The sequence below is a fragment of the Malaclemys terrapin genome, chromosome 19, assembly GCF_027887155.1.
Source record: "Malaclemys terrapin pileata isolate rMalTer1 chromosome 19, rMalTer1.hap1, whole genome shotgun sequence".
Taxonomy (NCBI): Eukaryota; Metazoa; Chordata; order Testudines; family Emydidae; genus Malaclemys; species Malaclemys terrapin.
Genome location: NC_071523.1, coordinates 4597129 through 4613633, shown reverse-complemented (window position 1 = coordinate 4613633; position 16505 = coordinate 4597129). Strand labels below are relative to the sequence as shown.

General features: G+C 45.1%; 1 protein-coding gene and 1 long non-coding RNA gene across 5 annotated transcripts in view; one reads left to right on the top strand and one right to left on the bottom strand.

The window, feature by feature from the left end:
* EPHB2 (EPH receptor B2) overlaps positions 1–16505 on the bottom strand; it is a 241178-nt gene that overhangs the window by 119852 nt on the left and 104821 nt on the right. The gene's annotated exons all lie outside the window — the stretch shown is intronic.
* On the top strand, positions 1549–4297 carry LOC128826076 (uncharacterized). Its single transcript, XR_008442785.1, has 2 exons — positions 1549–1603; positions 2543–4297. It is a non-coding gene; the product is annotated as an uncharacterized LOC128826076 (long non-coding RNA).

The window sequence follows — 16505 nt, the reverse complement described above, 5'->3', positions numbered from 1 at the left end:
TTGATTCTCAGGTCTGGTTTACTCTACAGACCTGAAAAACCCACGCCCCGAGTGACATAATTATGCCGACCTAACCCCTGGTGTAGACAGTGCTACATCAGCGGGATGGCTTCTCCTGCCGATGTAGCTACAGCCTCTCGGGGAGGTGGATTAACTACGCTGACAGGAGAGCTCTCTCTCATCAGCGTAGAGTGTCTTCATTAAAGTGCTACGGTGGCGCAGCTGCACCAGCGCAGCATTTTAATGTAGACGTGCTCTCAGGGACAGCATGGGGAGCTCTGCACTGCAGAGACACTGGCTGTGGACTGGAGATATTATGAATGAGTGAAAGGGGCCTGCAGCTGCGGGGTGAGCTCCGCTTCCCCTAACCACAGGCAGGGCTCACTGAGGGGCAAATTCCAGCCCCCACTGTGGCTGCAGAGGCCTCCTTGGCAGGAAATCAGTGAGGGGGTGCTGCATGCTGGGGCCTCCCTCTGTGGCAAGGAGCAGGGGAGGGGGCAGGGCTCGGGTGCGCTGAGGGAGGGCCAGCCCCTGAGGACCCAGGTCTCTCCCTATGGCAGGGCCATTTTAGGAGTGCACTGGGCTACTCCAGGCCTCCACAGAGTGCGTGTGATGTCTCCTCCATGTATTGTCCCAGCCCAGCCACTGGGGCCAAGCACTGGTCTGGAGATCTGACCCTGACTCTATCCTCCTTGACTCGTCCTGCCCCTTCCTCCCCCCATTGTTGTGATGGCATCAGCCCAGCTGGCCTGGGACCTATAGTGCTTGCTATTGAAAGGGCAGATCACCCCTCTCCCCCCGTTAGACATCTGTGTCTGCTCTCGATATCCTTCCTCCTGGAGCCCCTGAGCCAGCGTTGGCCTGGCTCACAGCGCTCTGACAGCCATGGGCTTCAAGGGCATGACTCCAATTTAGCCCAGCATGAGTGAGAACAGGATCAGGGCATCAGCATTTCACCCTCCTTCCCTGAGGCTGAGTGATTCTTCACTCCGCCTGCCCCCAGGGCACAGGCAGGCAAAGCACGGGAAAGGTACCTTGCGTTGCCTATGGGCATTCCGCCCCGTCTCCTCTGCTCTTATGTTTGCAGCGCAGAGAGCCCCAGGAATGCCCCATTACACTGAGATTTTAATCACACAAGCCTCAGGAAATTCACAGTTCTTGTTCCCATAGTAACTGTAATCCAGCCCCTTTGTGTACAGAACATTCCCTATTCCTGTCTCGAGCGGTAGCTTTATTGCCTTAATACATGTGTGCAACACGGCTGGGCCAGTGCTGCTGCGAGGATTTGCATCTGATGCCTGTGCATTTCACAGCTCAGACTTTCTGATGCAGCAGCTTTATTCTGGCATTTAATTAGCAGGGGAAGCCTGATTCTCTTTTATATTAAGGCCCTTTACCCAAGAGTCTTCTGGTTCAAGCCAAATTAGAGAATGAGGGTGACCCTACCTCTAGCAGAGAAAATGTCATGGGAAGCATGGGGGGTTGTCCTCACAATCCTGGAGTCTTACTCATTTTTGTACACAGACCTAACAATCATTCTGTCATCACAGAAAAATATCGAACTACCAGGTGCCTTCTTTGGGAAGAAATGTGCAGCGAGCAGGTAGGACATGCTCGCTTTCAGTCAGCTCCCTACTCTCATTCTGGTCATTTTAATTTTTATTGAATTCATGATTAACAACAACATAGGAACAGACATACTGGGTCAGACCAATGGTCCATCCAGCCCAGTATCCTGGCTTCTGACAGTGGCCAGTGCCCGGTGCCCCAGAGGGAATGAACAGAACAGGCAATCATCAAGGGATACAGTCCCAGTCGCCCATTCCCAACATCTGGCACACAGACATTAGGGACACTTCAGAGCATGGTTTTGCATGCCTGCCCATCTTGCCTAATAGCCATTGATGGACCTATCCTCCATGAACTTATCTAGTTCTTTTTTGAACCCTGTTATAGTCTTGGCCTTCACAACATCCTCTGGCAATGAGTTCCACAAGTTGACTGTGCATTGGGTGAAGAAATACTTCCTTTTGTTTGTTTTACACCTGCTGCCTATTAATTTCCTGGGGTGACCCCTAGTTCTTGTGTTATGTGAAGGAGTAAACAACACTTCCTTATTCACATTTTCCACACCAGTCATGATTTTATAGACCTCAATCATATCCCCCCTTAGTCGTCTCTTTTCCAAACAACAGACAAGGATCAGTTCATTTCATAGTATCATAGAGAATCATAGAGTATTAGGGTTGGAAGGGACCTCAGCAGGTCATCTAGTCCAACCCCCTGCTCAAAGCAGGAACAATCCCCAATCAGAAAGTTACAGAGGTTCTATCCAGCCCACAAGTAAACGGAGAACAGTTCAATATTATAAGGACCCCAGAAGACACAAATACTTAGGCTGTTCATTTTGCAAACTCCTAATATTTATAGTAGCACAGTAATTAAAAATGCTAAATGATAAACTTTCCCTTCTAGCCAACTGATCTTCATTATAAATCTGAACATCAAATACTAACACAGGACCCTCTGTTGCTTTTTACAGATTCAGACTAACACGGCTACCCATCTGATACCTGACACCATGCAAGGCACTGCATTTAGCCGTATGGAATGGAAATCTATCAACCTCATGAAGAAACTTGCACAAATACAGACAGATATCATCTTCCTTTCCAAATGCAAACGGATGGACATCATACCAAATGGCACACCTCAACTGCTAGCAGAGCACCTCACCCTCCCTGATTGAACTAACCTCGTTATCTCCATACTGATTTATACCTGCCTCTGGAGATTTCCATTGATTGCATCTGAAGAAGTGAGGTTCTTACCCACGAAAGCTTATGCTCCCAATACTTCTGTTAGTCTTAAAGGTGCCACAGGACCCTCTGTTGCTTTTTACCAAATACTAATAATATTCTGGGCACCAGACAGATTACCTGGAACATAACTCAGGTTTCTCTAAAGTCTAAGATGTTAGTGAATTGATTTATTGCTTTGCACAGACGCAGGACAGATCTATGTGCCCCATCATCTGTAGAAGATGCTTCAGTGCTGCCAATCCAATGTAGTGTTTTCAGTAGGTGAAGATAGCATTGGACTTTTCATTGCCACATCTGGAATGAAATTGTTTGGGGCAGTTAGAAGATTTCGCTGGGCTTTTTGTTCACCATAGGAACTGTGCTCTTTACTCTTAAGTCAGTGCCAGAGAGCTGGTCCCGTGGGTCTAACCCCAGAATGTATAATAAAGAGTTAAACACCAAAATGACTGCTGACTTGTAATGTATGAAGCAGTGAATCAATGTCCAAAATTGGAGTGTAGAAGGGCAGTTCCATAACCTCTTTATGAATAAGGGTGATTGAAAACCACAGTTAGGGCATCATAGATACAGAACTGAATTTGCTTTCTTTAAAATAGAATGAAAATGGCAAAGCAGAAAATACTGCGCTTATTTGTAAGCACTGCAAATAGAAACTCGTAAAGGCATTCACATAATTTCTGTCATTGATTATCCTTAACAGGACTACACCTATCTCATAGAGCTGGAAGGGACCCTGAAAGGTCATTGAGTCCAGCCCCCTGCCTTCACTAGCAGGACCAAGTACTGATATTTTGCCCCAGATCCCTAAGTGGCCCCCTCAAGGATTGAACTCACAACCCTGGGTTTAGCAGGCTAATGCTCAAACCACTGAGCTATCCCTCCCCCCACGTATGAAGAACTCAAGTCAAAGGAACAAAAGTTGGAGCTCACACTTTAGATTATTTCTCAACTAAGATGTCCAGTTAAGGGCTTACTTGGGTTAGACCATTCATCAAATGCTTCTTCTAATTGGTTCTTCCCCACTTGAGCTGCTTCTCCTTTATAACAATGTCTAGGAAGGGTACAAATGATAGGTATGCATAGAAACCCCAAAAGGGCAGAATAAACTGAATTCTGATCTGTTCAAAGTTCAGCAGTGTTAAGCCTTGGACAAAGTCTCTAAAGGTTGATAGTCCTTTGATATCTCATCTTTTAGAGTTGGTATCTTCTTCTCCTGCAGGAAAGCTGGGATCATGCATATCCAAGGAGTCAGATAGAATTTTGGCATTGAACCAAGATATCTGACTGTGTTTTTCCATACTTGCCGCATGGTCCTATGGAAAGGATGTTATCTGATCTCCTGAAGATGCAAAGCATCTTCTCCATAAGTCAGATTGGAAAGAATAAAAGGAAAACAATATACTGCTTCTGTGCTTGGGATGTGAGGATATTGTTGTGAGTGTTTGTAAAATATATCAGTTCCAAACCTTTCTGTCTTTGGAGCCTGAGTCTCAGTATTTTTCCGTAGCATCACACATCAAGAAGTTGGGAGTACTGGGAGGGCTTGGAGGAACCATGGTGCTTGCGGGTTTGTTATCAAGTCGACTTAGCCAAACAGAGATAGTGAACATAAGAAATAAATGTGACCATAATGATCCATCTAGCCCAGTTTCCTGTCTTGCAACTATGGCCGGTGCCAGAAACTTCAGAGGGAATGAACAGAACAGAGTAATTATCAAATGATCCATCTCCTGTCATCCAATCCAGCACCTGGCAGTCAGAAACTTAGGGACACTCAATGTATGGAGTTGCCTCCCTGACCACCTTGGCTAATAGCCATTGATGGACCTACCCTCCATTAATTTATCTAATTCTTTTTTGAACCCAGTTATACTTTTGGCCTTCACAACATCCTTTGGCAATCCTTTCCACAGGTTGACCGTGCATTGTTTGAAGGAGTACTTCCTTATGTCTGTTTTGAAGTTCCTATCTATTAATTGAATTGAGTGACTCTGGTTCTTGTGAAGGGGTAAATAACACTTCCCAGTTCACTTTCTCCATGCCATTCATGATTTTATAGACCTCTATCATACCCCAGTATAGTCAGTTCGTTTCTAAACTGAACAGTCCCTGTCTTTTTAATCTCCTCTCATATAGAAGCTGTTCCATACTCCCAAATATTTGTGTTACCCTTCTCTATACCTTTTCCAATTCTAATATATATCTTTTCTGAGCGGGGATAAGCAGAACCGCACGCAGTATTCAAGCTGTGGGCATACCATGTATTTATATAGTGGCATTATTTTCTGTCTTATCTATGCCTTTCCTCATGGCTCCTAACATTCTGTAAACTTTTTTCACTGCACATTGATTTGAAATTTTCAGAGAATTATCCATGATGACTCCAAGATCTCTTTCTTGCATGGTAACCGGTAGTTTAGACCCTTAACATTTTGTATGTGTAGTTGGGATTATGTTTTCCAATGTACATTACTTTGCACTTATCCACATTGAATGCCACCCACCATTTTGTTGCCCAGTCACCCAGTTTTATGAGATCCCTTTGCAATCGACTTTGGACTTAACTATCTTGAGTAATTTTGTATTGTCTACAACATTGTCACCTCACTGTTCACTCCTCTTTCCAGAACATTAGTGAATATGTTGAACAGCACTGGTCCCAATACAGACGCTTCAGGAATCCTGCTGTTTGCCTCTCCATTGTGAAAACTGACCATACATTCATCCTGTCTTTTAACCAGTTACTGATCCACGAGAGGACTGTCCCTCTTTATCTTATGACTGCTTACTTTGCTTAAGAGCCTTTGATGAGGAACCTTGTCAAAGGCTTTCTGAAAGGCCAAGAACAGCATACCAGCTGGATCATCCTTACCCACCTGCTTGTTGTCCCCCTCAAGGAATGCTAATAGATTGGTGAGGCACGATTTCCCTTTACAAAAGTTATTTTGACTCTTCCCCAACAAATCATATTTATCTCTATGTCTGATAATTCTGTCCTTTTACTACAGTTTCTACCAATCTGCCTGGTACTGAAGTGAGGGTTACTGGCCTGTAATTGCCAGGATCACCTCTGGAGCACTTTATAAAAATCAGCGTTACGTTAGCTATTCTCCAGTCATCTGGTGTAGAGGCCGATTTAAGCGATAGGTTACATATCACAGCTAGTAGTTCTGCAATTGCATATTTGAGTTCCTTCAGAACTCTTGGGTGAATACCACCTGGCCTTGATGACTTATTACTGTTTAATGTATCAATTTGTTCCAAAATCTATTCTATTGATACCTCAGGCTAGGCCAGCGCCTCAGATCTGCCACCTCATAAGAACAGCTCAGGTGTAGGAATCTCCCTCACATCCTCTGCAGTGTCGTAAGACTGATGCAAAGAATCCATTTAGCTTCTCTGCAGTCAGGACCGGTGCTAGGAACCAGCAAACCAAGCAGGTGCTTGGGGCGGCACAATTCCAGGGGCGGCATTCTGGGAGGTTTTTTTTTTTTTTGCTTGCGGCGGCAGAAGACCTAGAGCCGGCCCTGTCTCCAACGATCATCTTCCTTGAGTGCTCCTTAGCTCCTCAATCGTCCAGTGGCCCCACTGTTTGTTTGGCAGCTTCCTGCTTCTGATGTGCTTAAAAAATATTGCTGTTAGTTTTTGTGTTTTTTGCTATTTGCTCTTCAAATTCTTTTTTGGCCTGCCTAACTGTACATCTACACTTGACTTGCCAGAGTTTATGCTCCTTTCTATTTTCCTTAGTAGGATTTGACTTCCAATTTTTACAGGATGTCTTTTTGCCTCTAACCACCTCTTTTACATTACTGTTTAGCCATGGTGGCATTTTTTTATTTTTTTGGACCTAGGCTTATTGGTTTTATTATAATTATTTTAGTTGGAGCCTCTATTATGGTGTTTTTAAATAGTTTCCATGCAGCTTGCAGGCGTTTCATCTTGTGACTGTTCCTTTTAGTTTCCAATTAACTAGCTTCCTCATTTTTGTGTAGTTCCCCTTGTTGAAATTAAATGTTACTGTGGTGGGTTTCGTTGGTATTTCCCCCCCTCCCTACAAGGATTTTAAATTTAATTACATTATGGTTGCTATTACTGAGCAGTACAGGTTTATTCATCTCTTGGACCAGATCCTGTGGGCTCCAGAACTAGCTACTCCAAGAACCAGCCATTTATGGTGTCAAGAAGCTTTATCTCTGCATCCCGTCCTGATGTGACATGTACCCAGTCAATGTAGGGATAGTTCAAATCCCCCATTATTACAGAGTTTTATGTTTTCGTAACCTCACTAATCTCCCTGAGCATTTCACAATCACCACCACCATCCTGGTCAGGTGGTCAGTAGTATATTCCTAATACTTTACTCTTATTATTCAAGCATGGAATTTCTATCCATAGAGATTTTCAGATATTGTTTGAGTAATTTAAGATTTTTACTACATTTCACTCTATGCTTTTTTTCGCATATAGTGCCACTCCCTCACCTGCACAACCTACTCTGTCCTGCCTATATGTCTTGCATCCTGGTATTACCCATTGATTATCATCATTCCACCAAGTTACTATGATGCTTATTATATCAGTATCTTCATTTTATACCAGGCACTCAAGTTCACCCATCTTAGTATTTAGACTTCTTGCATTTGTATACAAGTACTTAAAACATTTGCCTTTATGTGATGTAACTGAATGGGGATTCTTTTTCGTTTGACTTTCTCTCCGGTTCCTATCTGTGCTTTATCAACTTCTATCCGCTCCTCTTTACGGGGATATTGAGTATCCCCTTTAATAAATCCTCCTTTAAGGCAGTGTTTTTTTCATTTCCAGACCCCTACACAATTTCAAATGGAGGTGTGGACCCTTTTGGAAATCTACTGTCTCTAAAGATAGTTGAATTCTATTCAGTCAGTTTTCAGTCTAAGTCTTTCTTGGACCCCTTAAACACAGTCCGTGGATCCCCTGGGATCCGCGGAGCACCGGTTGAGAACCACTGCTCTAAGGAACGTCTCTGTCCGAACCGTGTGCTCTTCAGCCACGGCCCTTAGTTTACAAACTCCTCTATGACCTTTTTAATTGTGTGTGGCAGCAGTCTGGTCCCGTTTTGGTTTACGTGGAGCCCGCCCATCCTTCCTGTATAGACTTCTCCTTTCCCAAAAGGCTCTCCAGTTCCTAGTTGTGGTAGATCTCTGAAAGCCATGATGTAAGGTGTATGGAAAGTGCTGCAGATTCATATCTCCAAGCATGTGAATTCCTCAGGGGATCACAGATATGAAAATGGAAATGGGGAGTCTTGTTGGACGGGTGCCTAAACCTCTTACTTGGCCATAGTTAAATGAAAGCTGGCTACAATGTACTCAATGATTTTTTTGCCTCTGTCTTCACGAACAAGGTCAGCTCCCAGATTGCTGCACTGGGCAGTACAGTATGGGGAGAAGGTGACCAGCCCTCTGTGGAGAAAGAAGTGGTTCGGGACTATTTAGAAAAACTGGACGTGCATAAGTCCATGGGGCCAGATGCGCTGCATCCGAGGGTGCTAAAGGAGTTGGCGGGTGAGATTGCAGAGCCATTAGCCATTATTTTTGAAAACTCATGGCGATCAGGGGAGGTCCCAGATGACTGGAAAAAGGCTAATGTAGTGCCCATCTTTAAAAAAGGGAAGAAGGAGGATCCGGGGAACTACAGGCCAGTCAGCCTCACCTCAGTCCCTGGAAAAATCATGGAGCAGGTCCTCAAGGAATCAATTATGAAACATTTAGAGGAGAGGAAAGTGATCAGGAACAGTCAGCATGGATTCACGAAGGGGAAGTCGTGCCTGACTAACCTAATTGCCTTCTATGATGAGATAACTGGCTCTGTGGATGAGGGGAAAGCAGCGGATGTGTTATTCCTTGACTTTAGCAAAGCTTTTGATATGGTCTCCCACAGTATTCTTGCCGCCAAGTTAAAGAAGTATGGGCTGGATGAATGGACTGTAAGGTGGATAGAAAGCTGGCTGGATCGTCGGGCTCAACGGGTAGTGATCAATGGCTCCATGTCTAGTTGGCAGCCGGTTTCAAGTGGAGTGCCCCAAGGGTCGGTCCTGGGGCCGGTTTTGTTTAATATCTTTATTAATGATCTGGAGGATGGTGTGGACTGCACTCTCAGCAAGTTTGCAGATGACACTAAACTAGGAGGCGTGGTAGATACGCTGGAGGGTAGGGATCAGATACAGAGGGACCTAGACAAATTAGAGGATTGGGCCAAAAAAAACCTGATGAGGTTCAACAAGGACAAGTGCAGAGTCCTGCACTTAGGACGGAAGAATCCCATGCACTGCTACAGACTAGGGACCGAATGGCTAGGTAGCAGTTCTGCAGAAAAGGACCTAGGGGTCACAGTGGATGAGAAGCTGGATATGAGTCAACAGTGTGCTCTTGTTGCCAAGAAGGCTAATGGCATTTTGGGCTGTATAAGTAGGGGCATTGCCAGCAGATCGAGGAACGTGATCGTTCCCCTTTATTCGACATTGGTGAGGCCTCATCTGGAATACTGTGTCCAGTTTTGGGCCCCACACTACAAGAAGGATGTGGAAAAATTGGAAAGAGTCCAACGGAGGGCAACAAAAATGATTAGGGGTCTGGAGCACATGACTTATGAGGAGAGTCTGAGGGAACTGGGATTGTTTAGTCTCCAGAAGAGAAGAATGAGGGGGGATTTGATAGCAGCCTTCAACTACCTGAAGGGGGGTTCCAAAGAGGATGGAGCTCGGCTGTTCTCAGTGGTAGCAGATGACAGTACAAGGAGTAATGGTCTCAAGTTGCAGTGGGGGAGGTCTAGGTTGGATATTAGGAAACACTATTTCACTAGGGGGGTGGTGAAGCACTGGAATGCGTTACCTAGGGAGGTGGTGGAGTCTCCTTCCTTGGAGGTTTTTAAGGCCCGGCTTGACAAAGCCCTGGCTGGGATGATTTAGTTGGGAATTGGTCCTGCTTTGAGCAGGGGGTTGGACTAGATGACCTCTTGAGGTCCCTTCCAACCCTGATATTCTATGATTCTATGATTCTACAATGCTGTAGGCCTCTCGGCTGTCTGGAGGCTTCAATTTCACTGAGTTAACATAGGATTCATCTGCCAAGATACCATTTTATGTTCTTTATTGTGGTTGTGATGCACTGTCTGGTGACAGGAGATGGAGATGGATACACAATGGACACAGGAAACAGGGCCGCCCTTGCTTTGCACTGCTCTTTAAGGAGAAAAGGCTAGATTTTCAAACGTACTGAGGTGCCAGAAAATGCAAATAGGCAACAATGGGATTTTCAGAAGAACCAAAGTAGGTTTGGCCGCTAATGCGCATTGATTTTAAGCACCTTGTTGCATTGACCAATGGGAGTTAGGCACTGAAACAGCTTAGACACTTTTGAAAATCCCACTTGGTGCCTATCAGCATCGTTACACACGTAAATGCCTTTAAAAACCTGGCCCTTCATCTCTGCTCTGCAGCTATTCAAATAAAGGAAGGCATGTGGCGAGCCGTGGAACAGTTTGATGGAGGTAATTGGTTGACGTCTGAAACTAAATATCTCCAGTACTACAAAGAGATCGCCCCAGAGCACTCTATCGAAGGCCTTCTCCACATCTGCTGCCAGAAAAAGGCGGTGATGTTTGCATTTCTTTAATGATAGTTGCCATTTGACAAATGTGATTTGTAGCTCTGCCTTAAATAAAGCGAGAGCACTCGGTGAAAATCACCAGTGACAGGGCTAGAGGCAGCTGGTTGCTGAGGCTGTTTCAGTGTTTTATTGTCTAGTTTAATTGATCAAATTAGCCTGAGTGAGACTCAGTCTTCTGGATTTTTATCATTTTTCAGGAGTTCAGTTACATTGGCTTCCAAACAGGAATTGGGCAATTTTCCTTGTCCAAGGGAGTGACCGAATGTTTAAAGTATTCAAGACACTATTAAGCAATAGTCTCAAGTTGCAGTGGGGGAGGTCTAGGTTGGATATTAGGAAACACTATTTCACTAGAAGGGTGGTGAAGCAATGGAATGTGTTACCTAGGGAGGTGGTGGCATCTCCATCCTTAGAGGTTTTTAAGGTCAGGCTTGACAAAGCCCTGGCTGGGATGATTTAGTTGGTGTTGGTCCTGCTTTGAGAAGAGGGTTGGACTAGATGATCTCCTGAGGGCTCTTCCAACCCTGATATTCTATGATTCTAACTCCTAAACAGATTTCTAGAATTCGCTGCTAAAGCCAACCAGCCCTGGAGAATTACCCTTTGGAACAGCATTTTGTAGTTTCTCGGTTGATATCTTTGCTTCAAATTGCACTTTCTGTTCTTCAGTAATCTCCAAGATTTGGGTGGTTTCAATACCACAATGTATTTCTATTGTAGCAGGAGTTCATTTAGGGTGAATACATGTACAACATGCATCTGTTACTGCTATTTAACTATTGCCCTTTTATTGTCTCAGGTCTGGCCTACACTACTGACCTATATCGGTATAACGACGTCACTCTGGGGTGTGAAAAACCCACACCTCCGAGCGATATCGTTAATAACCCCCCATGTAGACAGCACCATGTCGGTGGGAGAGCTTCTCCCCCCATCAACAAAGCTACTGCTTCTCAGGGGGTGGATTGGCTACAGCGACAGGACAGCTCTCTCCTATCTCCATACAGCAGTGCAGCTGCATCAATGCAGCATTTTAGGTGTGGAAGTGCCCTCGGTTACAGATGCAGGTATAATGGACAGGGCAAGAGTGGGATGGCGTGGTTTGGAAAGCTCGGCGGTTAACGTTATTGCCCAGTTCCAAAGGTTGGCCACATGAGTGAGTTTCTTGAGCCTTAGATGTGATAACGTTCTCAAGCTGCAACTAAATTTCTTCACCTTGAGCTTGTGTTTCTTAGGTAATGCCAGTGATCAGCTGTTGAAGAGGTTTGAGTTGCTTTGCTAAGATCAGCCACTCTTCTAAGGGTATGTCTACACTTACCGGAGTGTCCTGCGGCAGGCAATCGATGTTCTGAGATTGATTTATCGCGTCTGGTCTAGACGCGATAAATCGATCCCGGAAGTGCTCGCCGTCGACGCCGGTACTCCAGCTCGGCGAGAGGAGTACGCGGCATCGACGGGGGAGCCTGCCTGCCGCGTCTGGACCCGCGGTAAGTTCGGACTAAGGTACTTCGAATTCAGCTACGTTATTAACGTACCTTAGTCCGAAGTGGGGGGTTAGTGGGGACCAGGCCTAAAAGAGCTCTTTGGGTTTGCATCTAAGGGAATGGTTATTCCCAACTGCCTCCCCCAAAGCCTGTGGGCAGACTGTCCCATTGTCAGTCATGTCAAAATCCTTCTGCATCTGTTCATTGATAAACTGCGCAAATGCTTTCTTTTTAGTATATCAGAGGGGCATCCCCATCTGGACACAGACACCATTGTTTGGGGGCAAAGCTGTACTAGAGCATGAGCTAGAATAAGGACTGCATTTATCTCAAAAGCTGCTTCAGTCTCAAGGAAAGTCAAATATATTCAGAGTCAGGAATCGTACATACACTGTGGAGGGGAAAGGAAAGTCTCTCTCAGTTGTGCTTAGCAGCCTCGAGCCTGTGGTGAGTTCACCAGGGATATGATTGAAGGGTTGTGATTATTTATGTATTTATTTGAGCTAAGTACACACCATCGACTGTATTATTTTTATTACAGGAGCGCTTCATAAATCAGAATCACAGTGCAGAAAAGGATTGAAACACTCTTCATTTAACTAACAGCTCTTCCAGTCTGATTGTATGCCCGCATTCATTTACCCCCCCACAGTACCGTTTTCGGTTCTTGAATCCTTGCACATTGCAGAGTTTTTCCAGTGGTTTTAAACATAAGGTTGGGTTCCTCGAAAGCTTTACTCCCTTCCCCAGACTTTGGTGAAATCTGGACGCATCTTTAGAGCCAAGTTTGTGGCCCTTTAATTTTAGAATATTGGGGGAAATCAAGTGCGATTAATGTAGTGAGCGGTTTGTCTCGGCGAGATCAGAAGCTCTGAAAACAGGCTAATGGAAAACGGCCTCAATGAAGATATGTTCTCACATACATCTGGCAGGGAGCCGCCCAGCCCAGATCCACAGACTTGGGCGTTAAAAACAGCAGTGCAGATGGTGCAGTTCGGGCTGAAGTTTGGTCTCACAAGTCCACCCCCAGGCTTGGGAGCCTGAGCGCCAGCCCAAGCTGCAACGTCTTCAGAGCTATTTTAGCATGCTAGCGCGAGCCCTGCTAGTACAAGCCTGCCGACCTGCACTGGGAGACTCGCTCCCAGCTGCAGTGTAGACGTACCTTAAAGGACTTCAGTTCAACGTTTTAGCAATAGGAGGCACACAGCTTACTGAGAGTTTCAGCTAGAAGCTATGAGAATGTACAGCTATTAAATTAGCTTCAGGGAAGCTCCTCTCTTGTTTCTTGGATGCAATAGAAGCATATTAAATCACTGGGAAATATTAATACTCATCCAAACAAGATTAGGAAGCTGAATCAAAGCCGGTTCCTTAGGTCGCTCCAGGATCTGCCGCAAATGCAGACAGTATTTCTGGCAAACTGGACTTGGTTTACTGTGCATTTGCTTGTTGGTTTTCAACAAGTGATAGAGAAAGCGATGCACTGCAGCAGCTAAGCAATAGATCAGTGAGCTTGTGATTGAATCTAGAGAGGGCTGGAGAATTTGCGATGAAACAGAGCTTCACTGGAAAATGCCAATTCCTCGAACCTGAAACATTTCACGAAAACAGTTCAGGTTGAACAAATTTTTGTTGAGCTCCAGAAGATCAGCCTGGTTCACTACCAGCTCGCCTGGGGAGCTACAAGGGAGGTGGGTCTTCCAGGGTCCATGGCTCCAGGGCAGCCTCACCATGCAAACTGCCGGGGGCTGGGATGCCCCCTGCCATGGAAGTCCTGGGACAGGCTTCCAGGGGCTCTGACTCCAGAGTGCCTCAGTCCAGAGATCCCACTCGGTAGTTGGGCAGCCCGCGGAGCCAAGCTGGCCTGGAAGCCTTAGGATCCCCAGCCCGAGGCAGACTGCAAGATGGAGTTGCAGGCCCTTCCAGCCCCAGTCGCTGTTGACAAAAACGGAGTCCTGGGGACCAATTTTTGATTTAGAAACATCATGTGTCAGGGTTTCCAGAACTGGCCTGCGTAGGCACTCTGGTTGCTGGGAATAACAGTGTAGGCAGGGAACTAAACAGCAAAGTAATGGAGGTCATTAGAGGGGAAAAGGCATCCTTTAAAAATTTGGAAATCAAAACCTAGTGAGGATAAGAAGAAGGAGCACAAAGCCTGGAAGCTTAAGCGTAAAAGAATAATCAGGCAGGCCAAGAAAGAATTTGATAAGCAACTTGCTAAAGATGCAAAAACTTAACAGTAAGAATTTTTTTAAGGAGACCAGAAGCAGGAAACCTGCCAAACAGGCAGTGGGGCCACTACTTGACCAACATGTTAAAGGAGCACTCAGCGAAGACAAGGCCATTGTAGAGAAGCTAAATGAAGTCTTTGCATCAGTCTTTGTGGCAGAGGATGTGGGGGAGATACCCACAGCAGAGCTATTCTTTTTGGACAAGAAATCTAAACAACTGTCCCACATTGATGTGTCAACAGAGGAGGTTTTGGAACTAACTGACAAATGAAACAGTAACAAGTCACGAGGACCAGATGGATTCACCTACGAGTTCTGAAGGAACTCAAATATGAAATTGCAGAACTACTAACCATAGTATGTAACGATCACTGAAACAACCCTGCGTACCCGGTGACTGGAGGATAGTAATGTAAAGCCAATTTTTAAAATGAGCTCCAGAGCCGATCCTGCCAATTATAGGCCAGGAAACTCAAATTCAGTACAAGGCTAATTGGTATAAACTATAGTAAAAAACAGAATTGTCAGACTTATAAATAAACATGATTTGTTGCGGAAGAGTCAACACGGCTTTTGGAAAGAGAAGTCATGCCTCATCAATCTATTAAAATTCTTTGGTGGAATCACCAAGCATATGGACGAGGGTGATCCAGCTGCTGTCGTGTACTTGGACTTTCAGAAAACTTTTGACAAGGTCCCACCCCAAAGGCTCTTAAAGACACTAAGTAATCAGGGAATAACAGGGAAGATCCTCTCATGGATCAGTAAAGGGTTAAAAAATAGGGAACAAAGGAAAGAATAAATGATCTGTTTTCACAGTAGAGACAGGTAAACAACAGGGTCTCCCAAGGATCTGTACTGGGACCGGTGCTATTCATCACAGTCATTAATGATCTGGAAAAGGAAGCGAACAATGAAGTGGCGAAGTTGGCAGAGGATACAAAATTATTCAAGATAGTTAAGTCCAAAGCAGACTGCGAAGAGTTATAAAGGGATCTCACAAAACTGGGTGACTGGGCAACAAAATGGCAGAGGACATTCAACATTGGTAAGTGCAAAGTAATGCACATTGGAAAAAATAATCCCAATGACACATACATAATGCCGGGGTCTAAATGAGCTGTTACCTGTCAAGAAAGAGATCTTGGAGTCAACGTGGGTAGTTCTCTGGAAACATCAGCTCAATGTTCAGCAGTGGTCAAAAAGGCTAACGGACTGTTAAGAACTATTAGGAAAGGGATAGAAAATAAGATGGAAAATATCATAATGTCCCTATATAAATCATGATGCATCCACACATTGAATATTGTGTTCCGTTCTGGTCGCCCCATTTTAAAGAAGGAGATAGTGGAACTGTAAAAGGTTTTAAGAAGGGCCACAAAGATGATCAGGGGTGTGGAACAGCTTCCATATGAGGAGAAACTAAAAAAAGGCTGTTCAGCTTAGAAAAGAGACGATTAAGGGGGGATATGATAGAGATCTATAAAATCATGAATGGCTTGGAAATAGTGAATAGAGAAATGTTATTTACACTTTCCCACAATATAAAAAACAGGGGTCACCTGACGAAATTAATAGGCAGCAGGCTGAATACAAACAAGAGGAAGTACTTTTTCGACACAGTACACAATTAACCTCAGGAACTCACTGCCACAGGATGTTGTAATGGCCAAAAGTATAACAGGGTTCAAAAAAGAATTAGATAAATTCATGGCGGGGTAGGTCCATCAAAGGCTATTAAGTCAAGATGGTCAGGGGGACAACCCCATGCTCGGGGCATCCCTAAATCTTTGGCTGCCAAAAGTCAGGAGCTGAGGGGTGGATCTCTCCAACATTTCCCTGTTCTGTACACTCTCTCTGAAGCTCTGGTACTGCCCTCTGTTGGACAGAAGATACTGGGCTACATGGACCATTGGTCTGACCCAGTATGGCAGTTCTTATGGTGCAGCCTGGAAAAACCAAGAGGGGAGAGGGTCGTGAGTCTATGCCAAAGAAGGGCAATGGCTGAAGAGACGAACGAGTGTCCTTGGGGAAGAATTCAGAGGAAATACGGGTGGCAACTGCCATGAACTGTGACACCCACCGCCAGTACATGCCTACCCCATTCCCTCTGATTCCTGTTAGAGAGAGATGGGACTGCACCTATCTTGGGCCTTTGGCTGTCCTTTGTGTGGTAGTCTCCAGGTCCTGGCTTAGATGGGTAGAAACGAACCCGCCCCCCTTGATTTGTTTTTAATTCAGTCTCCTTTCTTAGCCGTGGTCCTTCCTCCATTGCTGAAAGTGACAGAATGGGCCCCTTGAGCATCACCATGGGCACCC